The sequence below is a fragment of the Mobula birostris genome, chromosome 15 (assembly GCF_030028105.1).
Source record: "Mobula birostris isolate sMobBir1 chromosome 15, sMobBir1.hap1, whole genome shotgun sequence".
Lineage (NCBI taxonomy): Eukaryota > Metazoa > Chordata > Chondrichthyes > Myliobatiformes > Myliobatidae > Mobula > Mobula birostris.
Genome location: NC_092384.1, coordinates 84,601,406 through 84,622,938, shown reverse-complemented (window position 1 = coordinate 84,622,938; position 21,533 = coordinate 84,601,406). Strand labels below are relative to the sequence as shown.

The 21,533-nt window shown below is 45.6% G+C and overlaps 1 protein-coding gene across 3 annotated transcripts in view; it reads left to right on the top strand.

The window, feature by feature from the left end:
* Window positions 1–21,533, top strand: part of cbfa2t3 (CBFA2/RUNX1 partner transcriptional co-repressor 3) — a 318,224-nt gene that overhangs the window by 11,220 nt on the left and 285,471 nt on the right. Inside the window, exons 1-2 of one of the 3 annotated variants that reach the window (XM_072280041.1) lie at window positions 940–1,245; window positions 11,110–11,215. The exons of the other annotated variants lie outside the window; for them this stretch is intronic. The gene's annotated coding sequence lies outside the window, so the exon portion shown is untranslated. Of the gene's footprint in view, window positions 1–939; window positions 1,246–11,109; window positions 11,216–21,533 lie in introns of those variants that run through there. 3 annotated transcript variants of the gene reach the window in all.

Below are 21,533 nucleotides of genomic sequence, written 5' to 3'. Positions count from 1 at the left end.
TGGTGTCGAGTGGCCAGGTGAGATCATCCATTGTCTCTGCCTCCTCCCCCTGAAACTTCGGTCATAATTCTTCATGGAGGAGCAATGTATGTGCAATGAGGACTGGTCAGCCTGTACCTTCCTAAAGTCCACAATCATCTCCTAGGTCTTGCCCACATTGAGACTCCAGTTGTTGTGCTCGCAACATTCTACCAGCCACTCTATCTCCTCTCTGTACGCCATCTTGTCGTTGTTGTTGAGGAGGCCAAGCACTGTTGTCATCAGCGAACTTGATGATTTGGTTTGAACTGGTTCTAGCGGTACAGTCACGTATCAGCAGGCTGAGCATACAGCCCTGGCGGGGGCACCGGTACTCAATGTGATGGAGCTAGAGATGGTGCTGCCAACGTGGACTGACTGTGGCCTTCCGGTCAAGGTCCAAGATCCAGTTACAGAGAGAGGTGTTGAGATCCAACGAGGACAGCTTACCCACCAGCTTCTCAGGGATGATCATATTAAACACCAAACACCAAAGTCGATAATGACTTGATCTGCATGAACAGTATGCACGACAAGCTTTTCCCTGTATGTTCCTACATAAGGCAATAATAAATCAAATCTATTACCAATTCCAATTATTCCACTATTACCCAGTAACCCAATCTAGGTACGTAGTACTCTTGGTGTAAGAACTTGCCTCTCACACCACTTTTCAACTTTTCCCTTTACTCTTAAAAGCATGTCCTCTGGTGTTTGACATTCTTTACCTGCAGAGCAGATTCTGACTGTTTACCTTATTTAGGCCTTCTATAATTCGGCGGAAGGAGAGAGAGAAGCGCGCCGCGTGTGCTCAACCCTCCGGTGAAAAATGATATTGTATCCGTTAAATAGGGGCCGTGGACAATTCTGATTTGATGGAGACAGACATGAAAGCACAGAGGAACATCTGGAGAAATTTCTGAAACGCCAGTCCGCTGCTGTTGTTACTGCGTGGTCGGGAATCTTCCGGAGGGAAGACCCCAAAATCCCCGACTTTGCCTGCTGTTGGTGACCGAGATTGAGGTCGAATTGTTCGGATAGAGATGGCGCTCAGTACTCTGTGTCGGAGAGCTGATTGAGGCTCAAAGTTTTCGGATGACTCAGAGTCGGACTGTGGTCGGCGTGGCAGGGAGAGTTTTTCTTCCTTCTCCCGTCTGCGTGAGATGTGGGACATTTGAGAAACTTTGAACTTTTTACTTTGCTCATGGACTTCTTCATCAAGTTATGGTATTGTTGTACTGTTGTGACTATATGTTATAATTATGTGGTTTTGTTAGTTTTTTCAGTCTTGGTCTGTCCCATGTTTTGTGATATCACACCGGAGGAAATACTGTATCATTTCTTAATGCATGCATTACTAAATGACAATAAAAGAGGACTGCGTGTCTTCATAATCTAATCTAATTGTAAAAACCTCAGTTGTCTCCCAACAGCCTCCGATGCTCTAAGGAGAACAACCCAATTTTGAGCAACGTGTCCTTTAAAGCCTTTGCACTGTAATGCAGACAGATTCCTGGACTAGAATGTAGGAGCTACGTATAAGGCTCATAACTGGCCCGTTAAAATCAAGACATGAGATACAATCAGTGGTTGCTGGAAATCTAGGATGTAAATTTTTTAAAAATAAAGTACTCTGCAAGTCGGGAAGCACCTGTGGAGAGAGAATGCTAATATTTTGGATTAGTAGTAGCTGATGCACTATTATCAGTGTAAAGCATTGGTTTAGACCATGAGACATAGGAGCAGAATTAGGCCATTCAGCCCATTGAATCTGCTCCGCCATTCCATCATAGCTGATTTATTATCCGTCTCAACCTCATTCTCCCATCTTCTCCCCATAACCTTTGACTCACTGACTGATCAAGAACATATCAACCTCCCAATATACCCAATGAGTCGGCCTCCACAGCCATCTGTGACAATGAATCCGACAGATTCACCATCCTCTGGCTAAAGGAATGTCACTTCACTTCTTAGAAGGGCCAAAAGGCCTGTTTCTGTGCTGTAATGTTCTATGGTTCTATTGGTCTCTGTTTTAAAGGGTAGTCCTTATATTCTAAGGCTGTGCCCTCTGCTCCTAGATTCCCCCACTATAGGAAACATCCTCTCCACGTCCTTAAATTCTGAGGCTGTGCTTTCTCCATAGATGCTGCCTGACCTGCTGAGGTTTTCTAATCTTTTACAGATAATGCACAGCAACTCACTCAGCACCTCTGGAATAAGCTCATGTTTCAGATCAATGGTTCTAAAGAATGGTTTCTGACCTGAACTCTTGTTCCTTTCAGCGCTGATGTGTGATCTTGAGAATATCTACTGTCTGTTATTTCATTCTGTTCATTCATTAGGGCTCAAGTCATTAATACTTATTTGTGGAAACAGATCAAAAGGCTGGTGACAGCTCTTAGATCTGGGGCTGGCATTTAATGAGGCCAGAAGGCTTCTGCCACACAGCTCAACAACGCCCTCATGTGGTGGGATTCAGCACTGATCAGGCTGCCCAAAAGTGAGAACAAATTGTTCAATCACAAACAAGAGAAAATCTGCAGATGCTGGAAATCCGAGCAACACACACAAAATGCTGGAGGAACTCAGCAGGCCAGGCGGCATCTATGGAAAAGAGTACAGTCGATGTTTCGGGCCGAGACCCTTCGGCAGGACTGGAGAAAAAAAGGACGAGTCAGAGTAAGAAAGTGGAGGGAGGGGAGGAAGAACCAGAAGGTGGTAGGTGAAACCAGAGGTGGGGGGAGGGTTGGTGAGAAGTCGATTGGTGAAAGAGATAGGGCTGGAGAAGGGGGAATCTTATAGGAGAGGAATGAAGGCCGTGGAAGAAAGAGTAGGAGAAGAGCACCAGAGGGAGGTGATAAGCTGAGCGAGGGGACATTCCCCATTCCCATTTCCCTCTCTCACCTTATCACCCTCCACTAGTGCTCCTCCCCTTTTCCTCTCCTATCAGATTCCCCTTTCTCTAGCCTGTATCTCTTTCACTGATCAACTTCCCACCTCTTTACTTTACCCCTTCCCCCTCCCATTTTCATCTACCACCTTGTGGTTCTTCCTCTCCTCCCTCCACATTCTAACTCTTGACTCCTCATCTTTTTTCTCCAGTCCTGATGAAGGGTCTCGGCCCGAAACATCGACCGTACTCTTTTCCATAGATGCTGCCTGGCCTGCTGAGTTCCTTCAACATTTTGTGTGTGTTGTTAACAAATTGTTCTCTGGCTTGTATGCTGCTTCTTTCCTCTGTCTCACTTTTTGCATTCTCTGATTTATTGCTTATTCAAACTACTGCTTGCTCGGCATCATGTATTCTTGCGGTATTTGCTTTCAATCACTTCACTCATCTGTTAGGTCAGAAGCCATCGCTCAGCTGGATAGCAGATGCCAGCCCAAGCCCAAGTAATTTTTTTTTGTAATTTATTTTTTATTGAATTTCATCAAACATTTCCATAAGATGTATTTCAGATACTGTACATATATATCTTAATCATATTTGTCACAAATCTCCACATAATATTTATCTGAGGCATACACTTATAGAAAGGTAAGGAAAGAAAGAACAATTGAAAGAAGAAAACTGTGTACAGAAACAACAGGAATTCTGCAGATGCTGGAAATTCAAGCAACACACATCAAAGTTGCTGGTGAACACAGCAGGCCAGGCAGCATCTCTAGGAAGAGGTGCAGTCGATGTTTCAGGCCGAGACCCTTCATCAGGACAAACTGAAGGAAGAGTTAGTAAGAGATTTGAAAGTGGGAGGGGGAGGGGGAGATCCAAAATGATAGGAGAAGACAGGAGGGGGAGGGATAGATTCAAGAGCGGACAGGTGACTGGTTTCCCCCCTCCCCCCTTGTCTTTCTCCCTGGGCCTCCTGTCCCACGATCCTCTCATATCCCCTTTGCCAATCACCTGTCCAGCTCTTGGCTCCATCCCTCCCCCTCCTGTCTTCTCCTATCATTTTGGATCTCCCCCTCCCCTTCCCACTTTCAAATCTCTTACTAACTCTTCTTTCAGTTAGTCCTGACGAAGGGTCTCAGCCTGAAACGTCGACTGTACCTCTTCCTAGAGATGCTGCCTGGCCTGCTGCGTTCACCAGCAACTTTGATGTTATGTAACTATGTACAGAGTAGGGATTCTAAAACAATGATGCCAATCAAATAGTAAAATGTCCAGCATGAGAGAATCTGTTCAGTTGCCTAGCTGATTATTCTGAATAAACTTGTAGACTGTTATCATACCAGTTGTGAGAGGGTGCTGTGATCTTTGAGCAACCAGAAAATATGTTAATCCAAAGTCTTGGGTGTCAGTAACTGATCTCACTGGGTTGTGTGCTGGAAGTTCTGGCAAGTGACCTGGCCAATATATTTCATTGGATGGACATTTCTAGAACTGATCATCGAGTCTTTATCTCATGTTTGTAGGAGCTTGTGTCTAACTTGGCTGCTGTGTTATCTACATTGCAGGCATGCCTGCATATCTCACGTACTTGGAGGTGAGAGAGTGCAGATGCTGGAATCGGGATCACAAACAAACTGCTGGAAGAACTGTGCTGGTGGGACCAAGAGTAGACTAGGCGACTGCTTCCAGAGAACCTATCCTCTGTCTGCTTTAGCAAACTTGATCTCCCAGTTCTCCCTCTTTAAATGGAGAGAAAATTCGAAAATCTGCGGTGCAGAGGGAGTCCTCATGCAGGATTCCTAAAAAATTACTTTGCAGGTTGAGTCGGTGGTGAGGAAGGCAAATGCAACATTAGCTTTTATTTCAAGAGGATTAGAATATAAAAGTGAGAATGTCATGTTGAGGCTTTATAAGGCACTGGTGAGGCCTCACTTGGAGTACTCTGAGCAGTTTTGGGCTCCTTATCTAAGAAAAGACCTGCTTATAATGGAGAGGGTTCAAAGGAGTTTCACAAAAATGATTCCAGGATTGAAAGGCTTATCATATGAGGAGCATTTGATGGCTCTGGGCCCTTTACTCACTGGAATTCAGAAGAATGAGAGGGGAATCTCATTGAAACCTATCAATGAGATAAACCTATCAAAGCATAAATTTGAAACAGATGTTCTCAGGAAAATTTACAGAAGAAATGTGGCAAATGTTCAGGGGGTATTTGCGTGATGTTCTGCATAGGTATGTTCCAATGAGAAAGGGAGAGGATGGTAGGATACAGGAACCGTGGTGTACAAAGTTGTTGTAAATCTAGTCAAGAAGAGAAGAAGAGCTTATGAAAGGTTCGAAAAACTAGGCAATGATAGAGATCTAGAAAATTGTAAAGCTAGCCGGAAGGAGCTTAAGAACGAAATTAGGAGAGCCAAAGGGGGCTATGAGAAGGCCTTGGCGGACAGGATTAAGGAAAACCCCAAGGTATTCTACAAGTATGTGAAGAGCAAGAGGATAAGATGTGAGAGAAGAGGACCAATCAAGTGTGACAGTGGAAAAGTGTGTATGGAACCGAAGGAGACAGCAGAGGTACTTAATGAATACTTGCTTCAGTATTCACTATGGAAAAGGAACTTGGCGATTGTAGGGATGACTTACAGCAGACTGAAAAGCTTGAGCATGTAGATATTAAGGAAGAGGATGTGCTGGAGCTTTTGGAAAGCATCAAGATGGATAGGTCACTGGGACTGAATGAGATGTACCCCAGGCTACTGTGGGAAGTGAGGGAGGAGATTGCTGAGCTGCTGGCGATGATCTTTGCATCATCAATGAGGATGGCAAAGGTTCAGGAGGATTGGAGGGTTGTGCATATTGTTCCCTTATTCAAGAAAGGGAGTAGGGACAGCCCAGGAAATTATAGACCAGTGAGTCTTACTTCAGTGGTTGGTAAATTGATGGAGAAGATCCTGAGAGGCGGGATTTATAAACATTTGGAGAGGCATAGTATGATTAGGAATAGTCAGCATGGCTTTGTCAAAGGCAGGTCGTGCCTTACGAGCCTGATTGATTTTTTTGAGGATGTGACTAAACACATTGATGAAGGTAGAGCAGTAGATATAGTGTAAATGGATTTCAACAAGGCATTTGATAAGGTACCCCATGCAAGGCTTATTGAGAAAGTAAGGAGGCATGGGATCCAAGGGGACTTTGCTTTGTGGATCTAGAACTGGCTTGCCCACAGAAGGCAAAGAGTGGTTGTAGATGGGTCATATTCTGCATGGAGGCCGGTGACCAGTGGTGTGCCTCAGGGATCTGTTCTGGGACCCCTAGTCTTAGTGATTTTTATAAGTGACCTGGATGAGGAAGTGGAGGGATGGATTAGTAAATTTGCTGATGACACAAAAGTTGGGGGTGTTGTGGATAGTGTGGAGGGCTGTCAGAGGTTACAGCAGGACATTGATAGGATGCAAAACTGGGCTGAGAAAAGGCAGATGGAGTTCAACCCAGATAAGTGTGAAGTGGTTCATTTTGGTAGGTCAAATATGATGGCAAAATATAGCATTAATGGCAAGACTCTTGGCAGTTTGGAGGATCAGAGGGATTTTGGGGTCAGTCCATAGGACACTCAAAGCTGCCACGCAGGTTGACTCTGTGGTTAAGAAGGCATACGGTGCATTGGCCTTCATCAACCATGGGATTGAGTTTAAGAGCCGAGAGGTAATGTTGCAGCTAAATAGGACCCTGGTCAGACCCCACTTGGAGTACTGTGCTCAGTTCTGGTCGCCTCACTACAGGAAGGACGTGGAAACCATAGAAAGGGTGCAGAGGAGATTTACAAGGATGTTGCCTGGATTGGGGAGCATGCCTTATGAAAATAGGTTGAGTGAACTCAGCCTTTTCTGGTTGGAGCGACAGAGGATGAGAGGTGACCTGATAGAGGTGTACAAGATAATGAGAGGCATTGATTGTGTGGCTAGTCAGAGGCTTTTTCCCAGGGCTGAAATGGCTAGCACGAGAGGGCACAGTTTTAAGGTGCTTGGAAGTAGGTACAGAGGAGATGTCAGGGGTAAGTTTATTTACACAGAGTGGTGAGTGCGTGGAATGGGCTGCCGGTGATGGTGGTGGAGGCGGAAACAGAAATGATAGGGTCTTTTAAGAGACTCCTGGATGGCTACATGGAGTTTAGAAAAATAGAGGGCAATGTGTAAGCCTAGGTAGTTCTAAGGCAGGGACATGTTCGGCACGGCTTTGTGGGCCGAAGGGCCTGTATTGCACTGTAGGTTTTCTATGTTTCTAAATGTTGAAAGGCCTCGATAGAGTGGATGTGAAAAGGATGTTTCCTGTGGTGGGGAGTCTCAGACCAGGTGACACAGCCTCAGAAGGTGGGATGTCCATTTAGAATGGAGGTGAGGAGGAACTCCCTTAGCCAGAGAGTGGTGTAGAATTTTTGCCACAGGTGACTGTGGAGGTCAAGTCACTGGGTATATTTAAGAAAGAGGTTGATAGGTTCTTGATTACTCAGGTCTGAAGGGATACAGTGAGAAGGCAGGAGACTGGGGCTGAGAGAGAAATGAATCACCCATGATGAAATGGCTGATAGTTTCGATGGGCTATATTGCCCAAGTCTGCTCCTATACCTTTTGGTCTTATGGTCTTACAGATACTGCCTGACCTGCTGAGTTCCTAGAGCACTTTGCCTGTATTGCCATTCAATTGCTCTTCCCAAAAGGTTTCAGCCCAAAACCTGGATGAATATTTTCTTTGTATGAATGCTGGAATTCCTCCAATGGATTGCTTGATGTTAGAAGAACTCAGCAGGTCAAGCACCATCTGTCGAGGCAAACGGATGTCTGAAGTTTCAGGCTGAAACCCTGCATTAGGATTGAGAATGTGGAGGAACGATAGTCAATATAAAGTATGTAGTGAGGGGAAGTTCCGGTAGGTGATGGCTGTTACCGGATTTGGGATATGGGATAATGGGCAGATAGGTTCCAATAGAAGTCAGAGGGAAGGGTGAGCATAGAGGCAAAGGCTGGAAGGTGACAGGTGGAGAGATGATGGAGACATGGAGTAAGATGGGGACCATTGACATTTATAGGTTTTGGGGGTGAATGGGGAAATACAAAAGGACAGAAATGATTGGGTGTGGAAAATGAACACTGAGGGTGTGGTTTATCTGAAACCTGAAAGTGTAAACGTCGGGCTGCCTAGGCCACCCACGTGAAACACAAAGTGTTGATTGTGTTTGCTCTCAGCGTGGCATTGGAGAAAGGAATATGCACCCCTTATAACCTCATCTGTTTCATCTGGTTCTTTCAGTGGGGCATCTTCTACCTTGGCAAGATGAAGTGTAGATTCATTGATCATTTTGTGCAACACTTGGACTCTGCAGCTTTGAGTTGCATGTCATTTCAACTCCCCTTCCCATTGTGCCTTTCTCAAGTTATCTATCTATACACTACTAAGACTCGCATGCTCTGTTTGTCTGTTTGTGACCTCCAATTAGCGCAAACGGTGCATTACAGCGGCACTATTTTTGGCTAAATCGACTTAAAATGTGCTAACTTACAGAATGCAGACAAAGTTCAGGGTTATATATTCGTATAAAATTGCTCACTCACCAAAGTCAACAGCCCTGCTTTCACCCGAGAGCCAATGTCAGCCATGATGGAAACCGCGACGTGACACCACGACGCATGCGCATGGCCAGCCTCAGCAGCGACACCAAAAGGGCAGGGCAGCTCTATTTCGAGCGGTCACATTCTGCTAATTACCATCAGCATGTGCAGGATTGGAACAGATCAAACTGAGACCCATCAATAAGAGATAATTAAATCTTATTGTAATGACGTACTTCAAGACATCCATAAAACCCTTTACTGCAGTTAAAGGACAGCGGTGACTATATCACGTCCATTTAGGAGAGCGCCAACCACATCATCAAGAATAATCAGCATCCTTTGTTGTTAGTGCTTCGTATCTTCTATCCAGCATTAGGGTAAAAAAAAATATGGTCAGCCTAATTATGCCACGTGGAAAGAGAAGGGGAACATTATGATCAAGAGATGACGCCAAACGTCATCAGGAAGTGGCAAGGAGAGGGAGAGAACAAGAATCAGATGAGGCCAGGGCCGCACAACTCCAGGATCAAAGGGTCAGGACAAAAAAGATGAGAGAAGAGACAGAGGAGGAGAGGCATGCACATCTCCGAAATGACAACAACTGGCATAGAAGGAGGAGAGACGCAGAGACAAAAGAGCTGAGAAATGCTCGTCTCCAGGATCAGAGACAAACAACAAACAGCAGAAGAGATGAAGAGACAGGGGATGAAAGGACTGCATGTCTCCAGAATGACAAAAACAGGGACAGGAGGAGGAGAGAGGAAGAGACAAAGGAGCTGGGAAATGCACCTCTCCAGGATCAGAGACAAAGAACAAACAGCAGAAGAGATGAAGAGATGGCAGGTGAAAGGACTGCATGTCTCCAGAATGACAATGAGAGGCACAAGGGTGGCAGATCAACCAGAAATGATGCCATCAGAAGTGTCCTTCGTTAAACAAAGAGGAGCTATATTTGCCTTGCTACACGTTGTTCTTCTTTAATAAACTGAGGTTTTCTTCTTCAATTTCCAAAGCAAAGCGATACCAATAGCATTCAGGAAAATTTAATGTTCATTCTGGTCAGATCAGACTGCACTACCCTTCTGTCAAAGGGTGCCCCAGTGGGTCACCCGGTTGTCTAGTTGAGTATAAAAGTTGGGTAATTGTGTTGAGGTTGTATACATATTGGAGTGTTGTGTGGTTCTAGTCACTGCATTAGAGAAAGGATGAGGTTTTTGAGAGCGTACAGAAGAGGTTCACCACGATATTGCTTTGATTAGAGGGTATTAGCTGTAGGGACAAACCTGAGTTGTTTATTCTAGATCCTAAGGGACTGAGGGGCAACCTGGCCAAATGGTATATAATTATGAGAGGCACAGAGAGGGTAGATAATACTTTTCCCATGGAAGTGTCAAATAGATGGAGTATATTTAAGGTGGGGGGAGTTTAAAGGAGATTTACAAAGCAAAGGTTTTTTTTTACACATAGTGGTAGGTATCTGGAACATACTGCCAGAGGAGATGGTGGAAGCAGAGATTATATTTAAAGGGATTTAACTGGGCGCATGAACAGGCATGAAATGGAGGAATTTAAACCATATGGGATTAGTTTAAATTGACATTGTGGTCAGCACAGACATAGTGAGCTGAAGGGCCTGATCTTCTATGTTCCAGCTCTATGGTTGTACTTCTAGCAGAAGAGTTGGCTAGGTGTATATTTATTGTGACCATTTCACTCTTAATTTTGTGTTGTTTGAATTCTCTTGAGACTGGAGAAGCCCATCAACTACCTCCTGAGATGTCTTTGGAATATTTTTAACACTGTGACAAACAATAAAAACGATCAGCACAAAGAAGGATGGGTATTGGAAAGTGCCTAATTTGTGAAGTGCCAGTAATAAACTGCACAGAATGTGTTATGACTGTAGTTATGTTATCAAAAGCGGCCTTTCTCATCTGTATTAATATTGACTGCAAAGGAAGATAGGAGTTGGTAAACGCCAGGGTCAGCCTTATCTGACGGGAGCAGACAATGCTGGCTTGTTATCAGCAAGGAGCAGAGTGCGTACAGAGCTGTTCAGTCTCTGAGTCACTGCTTGCTGTTCATTCTGACAAGGAGTGAATTCACCTTATAATAACCAGGGAAGCTGAAGGTGGGGGAGGGAGAGAAGAAAGAATGAAATTAATAAATTATTTCATCTTGTATTTCATTAATATTCAAACTAATAGACAGAATTCTCAACTATTATTCACTCTGCTTTACTTTTATCACTTTCTCTACCCTGCATCACATCTCAAAGTCCTCATCTTGTCAGAAACATTTGCATAATGTCAAAGAATCCAGCTCTCTTTTCTTTTTTCCCCCCTCTCCCTTTCCCTCTTGTTCTATTCCCCTACTTTAGCCTCTTACCTCTTCTCCTCACCTGCCTATCATCTCCCCTCAGTCCCCCACCTCCTTTCCTTTATCCCATAGTCCACTCTCCTCTCCTATCAGATTTCTTGCTCTCTAGCCCTTTACCTTTCCCACATACCTGGTTTCACCTATCACCTCATAATTATCCTCCTACACCTCCCCCTACCTTTCTATTCTGACGTCTTCCCCTTTCCTTTCCAGTTCTGAAGAAGGGTCTCGGCCTGAAACATCGACTGTGTCCTGAGGGAACACCACGTCACTGGAGACACTGTATCTGACTGTTGAGCTTCTACCTACTGATCCCATGGTACTGCTCAAAGAACTGCTAAGGATGTTGCCCTCCTATCCCAGTGGGCCAGCATGGTAGTGTCGTGGTTTGCATAATGCTTTACAGCGCTGTGTAAAGCTGAGGTTCAATTCCTGCCGCTGTTTGTAAGGAGTTTGTACATTTTCCCTATGACTGCGTAGGTTCCCTCCAATCACAAAGATGTATGAGTTAGAGTTAGTATATTGTGGGCGCTGGAAGCATGGTGACAAATGAGGGCTGCCACCAGCACATTCTTGCTGATTTGATTTGACACAAATGGTGTATTTCGCTGTTAATAGTCATTAAGAAGCAAATGTTGTTACCAATCCTCTCTGACAATGAGGAAGTAGAGTGTCCAGTTGCAGAGGGAGGTACAGAGCCTAGGTCATGAAGCTCGACAGTAAGTTTGGATGGGGTGGTTATGTTGAATGCCAAGCTGTAGTTGACGAGCAGCCTGACAGATGGTCCAGAGAAAAGTGAAGAGCCAGTGAAATTGCATCTGCTTTGACTTGTTGGGGTAGGAGGCAAATTGGAGTAGGTCCAGGTCGTCTCTGAGGCAGGAGATGATTTACACCATAACCTGCTCCTTAAAGCACTTCATTATGGATGATGTAAATACTACCAGACTGTTGTTATTGAGGCATTATAGTCTTCCTGGGCACTGGCACAGTAAATGCCCTTTTGAAGTGGGCAGAAACGTCAGACCACAGAAGCAGGAGGTTAGATATGTAGGTAAGTACTCCAACCAGTTTGTTCATGTGGATATTTTGTATTCGGGCAGGGGTACTGTCCTGACTGGACACCTTTTGTGAATTAACCCTCTTGAAGGATGCTGAGATGTCAGCCTTTAGACAGTATTTCCGGTGACATGGTGCTCTTGAAACAAAGTCAGCTGCTGCTTGTATCCACACTTTCACCAATCATGGAGATGTACAACATGGAAACAGACCCATCAGCCCAATCCATTCATTCAAACCAATCTGATCTAGTCCCACCTGCAACCTTTTGACCCTTTTCCACCTGGGCCTGGAGTTCATGGACCCCTCAGTTAATGGGAGGGGCCCATGGCATAAAAATAGGCTGGGAACCCATGATCTATGCTGTATATCCTGTTCAACTATCTTGTAATTGTATTTGCCTCTGAGCTTCCTCTAAACTCTCAATTACTTTTAAATCTTTCCCCTCTCACTTTAAAACTCTGTCCCCTTCTGTTTAGACTCCCTGTCAAAGGGAAGAAGACTGTGACAAATTATTTTATTCAATCCTGTCATGACATGGTCACGTTTCTCTCCTGCACACCAAGACAGACAAGCTAGCCTCACCTTGTGAGTCATGCTCTGCAGGTATGGTAACATCTTTGTAAATCTTTTCTGGATCCTTTCCAGTTAAATGACATCCTGTCTGTTACGGCGGACGGAGTGGAGGTGCTCGACGAAGCGGTCCCCCAATCTGCGTCGGGTTTCACTGATGTAGAGGAGGCCGCACCGGGAGCACCAGATGCAATAGATGACCCCAACAGACTCACAAGTGAAGTGTTGCTTCACCTGGAAGGACTGTTTGTGGTCTTGAATGGTGGCAAGAGAGGAGGTGTAGGGACAGGTGTAGCACTTGCGCTTACAGGGATAAGTGCCGGGTGGGAGATCTGTGGGGAAGGGACTGTGGACCAGGGAGTCACGGAGGGAATGATCCCTGCGGAAAGCGGAGAGGGGTAGAGAGGGAAAGATGTGCTTAGTGGTGGGGTCCGGTTGAAGGTGGTGGAAGTTGCAGAGGATAATGTGCTGGATCCAGAGGCTGGTGGGGTGGTAGGTGAGGACAAGGGGAACTCTGTCCCTGTTGTGGTGATGGGAGGATGGGGTGAGGGCCGAAGTGTGGGAAATGGAGGAGATGCGAGTGAGGGCATCATTGATCTCGGTAGAAGGGAAACCACGATCCTTAAAGAAAGAGGACATTTGAGAAAGCCTCATCCTGGGAGCAGATGCGGCAGAGACAGAGGAACTGAGAATAGGGAATAGCATTTTTGCATGTGGCAGGGTGGGAAGAGGTATAGTAGAGGTAATTATGAGAGTCAGTGGGCTTATAGAAGATGTCAGTGGATAGTCTATCTCCAGAGATGGAGACTGAGAGACTGAGAAAGGGGAGAGAAGTGTCCGAGATGGACCAAGTGAATTTGAGGGCTGGGTGGAAGTTAGGAGCAAGGTCGATGAAATTGACTAGCGCAGCATGGGTGCAGGATGTAGCACCAACGTAGTCGTCAATGTAGCGAAGGAAAAGTTGGGGAGCTCCCCAACTTTTCCTTTGTACTGCTCCCCAACCTTTCCTTCCCTTAACTGGTACTGCTCCCCAACTTTTCCTCCCTATTCTGGTACTGCTCCCCAACTTTTCCTCCCTATTCTGGTACTGCTCCACAACTTTTCCTCCCTATTCTGGTACTGCTCCCCAACTTTTCCTTCGCTACATTGACAACTACATTGGTGCTGCTTCCCGCAATTTCATCGACTTTGCTTCTAACTTCCACCCAGCCCTCCCTCCTGCACCATCTCCTGGGTCACGTATTTAGATTAGATTATGAGGACACTCAGTCCTTGTTTATTGTCATTTAGAAATGCATGCATTAAAAACTGATATAATGTTCCTCCAGAAAGATATCACGGAAACACAGGACAAACCAAGACTAAAACTGACAAAACCACATAATTATAACATATAGTTACAACAGTGCAAAGCAATACCGTAATTTGATAAAGAGCAGACCATGGGCAGGGTAAAAAAAGTCTCAAGTCCCGATAGCCCCATCATCTCACGCAGATGGTAGAAGGGAGAAACTCTCCCTGCCATGAACTCCAAGCGCCGCAAACTTGTCGATGCATTGGAAGCACCTGACCACAGCCGACTCTGAGTCCGTCCGAAAACTTCGAGCCTCTGACCAGCCCTCTGACACCGAGCACCATCCTCTGCCGAGCGCTTCGACCCCACCCCAGCCGCCCAGCAACAAGCAAAGCCGAGGACTTCTCCTCCGGAGATTCTGGATCACACAGTAGCAGCAGCAGCGAAGCAGGCATTTCAGAAGTTTCACCAGATGTTCCTCCGTGCTCTCATGTCTGTCTCCATCAAATCAGGATTGTAACGGCACCCTACTTGACAGATAACAGATATCATCACCGGAGTGGCTGCTGCATATTCTTCCTATTGCTAGCCTGACTAGCATGTGGCATGGGTAGCAATCCTGAGATTGCAACCCTGGAGGTCCTGTCCTTCAACTTTGCACCTAACTCCCTAAACTCTTTGCAGGACCTCTTCCTTCTTCCTATCCACATCATTGGTCCCTACATGGATCACGACATCTGGCTGCTCACCCTCCCTCCTGAGAATACTGAGAACTCGATCTGAGATATCGCGGACCCTGGCACCAGGAAGGCAACAGGCCATCCAGGATTCTTGATCTCTCCCACAGAACCTCTTATCTGTCTCCCTAACTATCGAATCCCCTATCACTACTGCTCTCCTCTTTTCCCTCCTTCCTTTCTGAGCTGAGGGTCCAATCTCAGTGCCAGAGACGAGACCACTCCAACTTGTCCCTGGTAGGTCATCCCCAACAGTATCCAAAACAGTATACTTATTATTGGTGGGAATGGCCACAGGGCTGCTCTGCTCATTCTGTATACTCCCTTTCCCTCTCCTGACAGTCACCCAGCTTCCTGTCTCCTGACTTTTAGGAGTGACTGTCTCCCTGAAACTCCTGTCTATTTCTGCCTCTGCCACACAAATGATCCAAAGTTCATCCAGCTCCAGCTCCAGTTCCCTAACTCAGTTTGTCAGGAGCTGCAGCTGGATGCACCTTTTACAGGTGTAGTCATCAGGGACAATTGTGCTGTCCCTGACTTCCCACATACTGCAAACAGAGCACTCAACTGCCCTAACTGCTGCCTCCATTACCTACTCCTAAGGTAATTAAATTAATTTAAGGAATTTACCCGGCCTTACCTCACTGGGAACAGGCTCGTCCTCAGCCTCTGCTCACCGAAGCCTCTCGAGCCAAAGACTCAAAGCTCCACTCCTACCCTGAGCCACTCACACACTGGCCGCTCCTCTTCAGTTACCCCTCCTTTTATTTGTCCCTGTCAATTATCTCAAGTACTCACTCCCTCTAATCAACTAATCAACACTCTGTTTAACCCTTCGGTTGCCCTCCACGCTCCTTTTTAAAGCACACCCACCCGAGCTGCTTGCCAGCACTCAGCGCTGTCCAAGCCTCTCGTTCCTCCTCCCGCTGCCACTGTTCCTCGATCACACTGTAATCCTATTGTAATATTAGATCATCTTTACTGTCCACTGCATCGCCACTTTTGGTGACTAACTACCATGTTAGCAATGTTGTCATCTAAATTATTAATATAGATAAAAGAACAGCCATGGTCCCAGTGGTCTGTAGCACACCACTGGTCACAGGCTTCCAATCTAAATAATGACCTTCCAGTACCACTTTTAACTCAACCTGAATCCCATATGATCTAAATGTTATCGCAGCCTATCACATCAGACCTCGTTAAGACATGTCGACCCAGCTAACTCCTTGCCCTCGTCAAGCGTCTTTGTCACCTTTTTAAAAAAGAAAAAAACACTCCACTCCATCTAGGCCCTTTGCACTGTGGCATTCCTAGTCAATATGAGAGAAGTTGATGTTACCTACTGTTATAACCCACTATTCTTACAGCTACCTGCAGTCTCCCTGTACTTGCATCTCTCATTCCTGTGACTACTGGTGCTGATCATCCCCTTGTTTCTAAATTCCACCGTAGACCCTCACTAGACATTCCCACCTCCTCCACCAAAAAGTATCTTCTGTAAGCACATCAAAACACAATCCCCCCCGCCCCCCGTCTTAACTCCACCTCGATCATGCTGCAGTACCTCTTACATTTCAACACTAGGGTCAGGAGCTGTGAACCCCGCCTCTTACTCCTTCAACCATGCTTCTAATATCGTTATGGTATTACTGTCCAGAATACTAACTCAATCTCCAACTACCTGGGTTCACTGTAGTATTAACAAGAAAAAATCTGCCGGGGTCTCAGCCTGAAACGTCGACTGTTTACTCTTTTCCTTAGATGCTGCCTGGTCTGCTGAGTTCCTCCAGCATTTTGTGTGTGTCCCTATAGTATTGTCGTCCCATGTACCGATCATTGCTGTAAATACCAGGGAGACCAGATTGCTATAGTATTGTCGTCCCATGTACCGATCATTGCTGTAAATACCAGGGAGACCAAATTGCTATAGTATTGTCGTCCCATGTACCGATCATTGCTGTAAATACCAGGGAGACCAGATTGCTATAGTATTGTCGTCCCATGTACCGATCATTGCTGTAAATACCAGGGAGACCAGATTGCTATAGTATTGTCGTCCCAAGTACCGATCATTGCTGTAAATACCAGGGAGACCAGATTGCTATAGTATTGTCGTCCCATGTACCAATTGATGCTCCAAGTACCCAGGTTCACTCTTTATTTTCAAGTAAATGAAAATAAGTTGTGTGTACATTTTAATGTGAGACTAAATTGTTTGTTTCTTTGAGATGGTTACTACTGCTATAACCACACTGTACCAGTTTTTGGAAAATGAACATTCTCTCAATTTGTTTCTAAGTCTGATAGAAAGAGAGATGAGAGCTACCATACTATCGAGCACCTGTTCCTAACTAAGACTGGTTGCTGGCTGGTAATGTTAAAAATGAGGGCAGGAACATCTGTACATTAAGTGTTGCACATCACATTGAGGTCCTCTCCATCTGCTTCCTTTTCACAGTTCCTTGTTACGCAGCAGACAGAAACAAGTTACTTACTGTGAACTACTTTGTATGTTTCCACTCTATTCCGGTATTACTAACTGTAATACAACAACCATTACATTACAGCTTTGATTTCTATCCTTATCTCCTTGTTCAGAATAAAACCCCCTCAACACTGATCTAACACTTCCAAAGCCAGGATAACACTAATTGTCAATGGCTCAGATGCTGGATGTTCCAGAGTCATAATCTCCAGGTTAAATGTTATCCACTTTCCCCTGGCCCTACCCATTTCTTTTCACATGCATTGATAGAATTGCCACTTTCTGTTGTCGGTCTGGTCATAGTGTCATAGAACACTACAGCACAGAAATGGCCCATCTAGTCCATGCCTAGCCCCATCGACCTGCAGCTTGACCATAGCCCTCTCAACACCTCCCATCCATGTACCTATTCAAATTTCTCTTAAATGTTGAACATGTATTCATTATTTCTGCTGGTGTTGTGAGCCTCTCATAGTGAGCAGATTAATTAACCTGTCTCACATTAGCAACATTGTCATATCTTGTAAAATTCATGGCAATCAGGCCAGATTCTGCTGGTACTTTATGCTCATTTTTATGTGCCTATCTTTATTCCTTGTTCCCGCTGGTAACGTCTCCTGTCTTGTCCATGATGGGCTTGTTTCCTTTTTCTCTGTATAACCAACTGTCAGTTATCTATAATTAAAGTGGTAAACCCTGGGACAGTTTGGTTTATCAGATTCACACACAACCCTTTTTCTGTTTTCTTACTGTTTGCTCCCACTTATTGGTTCCTTCAGGCTGAAAATATTGGCTGCTGTGTGCAGTTGGAATGAAGCTGTCTGCAATAGTACCATCTCTTCAATCTACTGATGGATGGAGGAGCTCCATTCAGTAGGAGTTATTACAGCCCCTCTTTGCTCCAGCCTGAACTGCTGGCCACAAAGCTGTTTAGTGTCTCTGCAACCATCCCAGGGAGCAGGAAAATTGGGGTAGGAGTGATATTTGGAAATATAGACAAAAGAAAAATCACATTTGTGCTCTCCTGATATTACAGATTTTTAGAAAGTATATTTTCTCATAGCAACTTGCTATCTGGTGATGATAGAGCTTGGATTTATATGGTGCTTTTCATATCCTTGGCTCATCTTTCTTGGTGGCTCGCAGCAAGTGAAAAATGTCCTAGGTCAAGCCGTGTGAATTGTCCACCTTGTGTGCCTCAACACCACCAGTACTTCCCCTTTTGTAATGTACATATGTTTCTGGATACCACCTTTCTTTTCCCAAATTCCCTAATTTCCTGTACAGTTTTGGGCTCCTCATCTTAGAACAGATATGCTGGCATTGGAGAGGGTTCACAGGAGGTTCACAAGTATGATTACGGGAATGAAAGGGTTATCATACGAGGAATGTTTGATGGCTCTGGGTCTGTACTCGCTGGAATTCAGAAGAATGAGGGGGAATCTCACTGAAACCTTTTGAGTGTTGAGAGGCCTAGACAGAGTAGATGTGAAAAGGATGTTTCCCATGGTGGGGGAATCTAGGACAAGAGGGCACAGCCTCAGAGTAGAGGGGTGCCCTTTCAAAACAGAGATGTGGAGAAATTTCTTTAGCCAAGGGGTGGTGAATTTGTGGAACTTGTTGCCACATGCAGCTGTGGAGGCCAGGTTGTTGGGTGTATTTAAGGCAGAGATTGGTAGATTCTTGATTGGACATGGCATCAAAGGTTACGGAGAGAAGGCCGGGAACTGGGGTTGAGGAGGAGAAAAAAATAGGATCAGCCATGATTGAATGGAGGAGCAGACTCGATGGGCCAGATGGCCTAATTCTACTCCTATGTCTTATGGTGTTATGGTGAAAAGACTAATCCTTTCTATGTACACCGTGTCCATTTCCCGGCCCAATCAGCATTGGGAGCAGAGCACAGCGAATTAAATAAAAGTACAGAAGGGACAAGCAGGTGACCATTGTTGGGAGTAGGCCAGTGGTAAGAGAAGGAATGCTCGGCTTGGCACAAAGGAGGCTTTGGTTTGAAGGGATGTTGGCTCTGCTGGGTAAGGTTCTTTTAAGGTTCCTTTTCTCTCCCTTACTAGACCTAGTGTGGTAAATGGCCGTTGTGTGCTCTTCATGCTGGATGTTGGAGTCCTGGGAGACCCAGAGTCTCCCGGGGAACCACATCTGTGTGAAGTGCATCTGGCTGCAGCTCCTTGAAGACCATGTTAGGGATCTGGAGCAGCAGCTGGATGACCTTTGGCTTGTATGGAAGAGTGAGGAGATCATCGATCAGAGTTATAGGGGAGTTTTTTTTGTCTGTGTGCCATACTGTGCCAGAGCCTCGGCGACCACTTTTTTTTTCAAGTGGTTGTATTGGAGGAAAGATTCTGTGAGTGGTCCCCTGCGTCCTTCTCACACCGCAGTCTATTTTACGAGGCCGAGTTGCGAGCTCGACACTCAATCCAGCACGGATGGAAAGCGTGCCCGGGAGCGGCCCGACTGGATTCGAACTCGGGAACCATTGCTCCAGAGTCCGGTGCTGATGTCACTGCGCCACCAGCCGGCAACAAGGAAGTAGTCACCCCTAAGTTGCAGGAAGTGGGTAGCTGGGTCAGGAGAAGGAATGGGAAAATGAACAGGCAGTTAGCGCAGAACACCCCTCTGGCTATTCCCCTCAATTACTAATTACTGTTTTGGATACTGTTGTCGGGGATGAGCTCCCAGAGGAATGCTACGGAGACCAGGTTACTGGCACTGAGCATAGGTCCATGGTGCAGAAGGGAAAGAGGGAGAAGAGGGGAAGGGTAGTGACAGGGGACTCAATAGTCAAGGGAACAGACAGGAGATTCTCGGGACACAAATGGGACACCAGGATGGTATGTTGCCTTCCTGATGCCAGGGCCAGGGACATCTCGGATCACGTCCACAACATTTTAGGGGGAGAGGAGAATGACCAGATGTCTTGGTACATATCGGTACCAATGACATAGGAAGAAAAAGCAAAGAGGTCCTGAGGAGAGAATTGACAACTAAGCAGAAAGCTGAGAAGCAGGACCCCCAGGGTTGTGATTTCTGGATTACTACCTGTGCCACACGCCAATAAGGATAGATGAGTAGCTGTGAAGGGGGCAGGGCTTCAGGTTCTTGGATAATTGGAAGCTCTTCTGGTGGAGTTGTGACCTGTACAAGAATGATGAGTTGCACCTGAACCCGAGGGGGACCAATATTCTTGTGGGCAGGTTTGTTAGAGCTGTTGGGAAGGGTTTTAAACTAACTTGTCAGGGGGATGGAAACTGGAGTGAAGGGACTCAGGATAGGACAGATGGTAAAAAAGCAAAGATAGCGTGCATTCAAATTGTCAGGAAGGGCTGGCAGATGACAGAACAAAATTACAGCCAGCAGGGTTAGTATCAGTGCATTAGGGATATTGAATCACAAATGGTAACAATACAGTCCTCAAAGTGTTATATCTCAATGCACAGAGTATAATAAACAAGGTGGATGATCTTGTTGCACTATTACATATTGTCAGGTATGGTGTTGTGGGCATCACTGAGTTGTGGCTGAAGGATAGTTGTAGTTGGGAGCTGAATGTCCAAGGTTACACATTGTATCTGAGGGACAGGAAGGTAGGTGGGGGTGGGGTGGCTTTGATGGCATAGAAAACATAGAAACAAAGAAAATAGGTGCAGGAGTAGGCCATTTGGCCCTTCGAGCCTGCACCGCCATTCAGTATGATCATGGCAGATCATCCAACTCAGAACCCTGTACCTGCCTTCCCCCCATACCCCCTGATCCCTTTAGCCACAAGGGCCATATCTAACTCCCTCTTAAGTACAGTCAATGAACTGGCCTCAACTGTTTCCTGTGGCAGAGAATTCCACAGATTCACCACTCTCTGTGTGAAGAAGTTTTTTCTAATCTCGGTCCTAAAAGGCTTCCCCTTTATCCTCAGACTGTGACCCCTCGTTCTGGACTTCCCCAACATCGGGAACAATCTTCCTGCATCTAGCCTGTCCAATCCCTTTAGGATTTTATATGTTTCAATAAGATCCCCCCTCAATCTTCCAAATTCCAACGAGTATAAGCCTAGTCGATCCAGTCTTTCATCATATGAAAGTCTTGCCATTCCGGGAATCAATCTGGTGAACCTTCTTTGTACTCCCTCTATGGCAAGAATGTCTTTCCTCAGATTAGGGGACCAAAACTGCACACAATACTCCAGGTGTGGTCTCACCAAGGCCTTGTACAACTGCAATAGTACCTCCCTGCTCCTGTACTCGAATCCTCTTGCTATGAATGCCAGCATACCATTCGCCTTTTTCATTGCCTGCTGTACCTGCATGCCCACTTTCAATGACTGGTGTATAATGACACCCAGGTCTCACTGCACCTCCCCTTTTCCTAATCGGCCACCATTCAGATAATAATCTATTTTCCTGTTTTTGCCTCCAAAGTGGATAACCTCACATTTATCCACATTAAATTGCATCTGCCATGAATTTGCCCACTCACC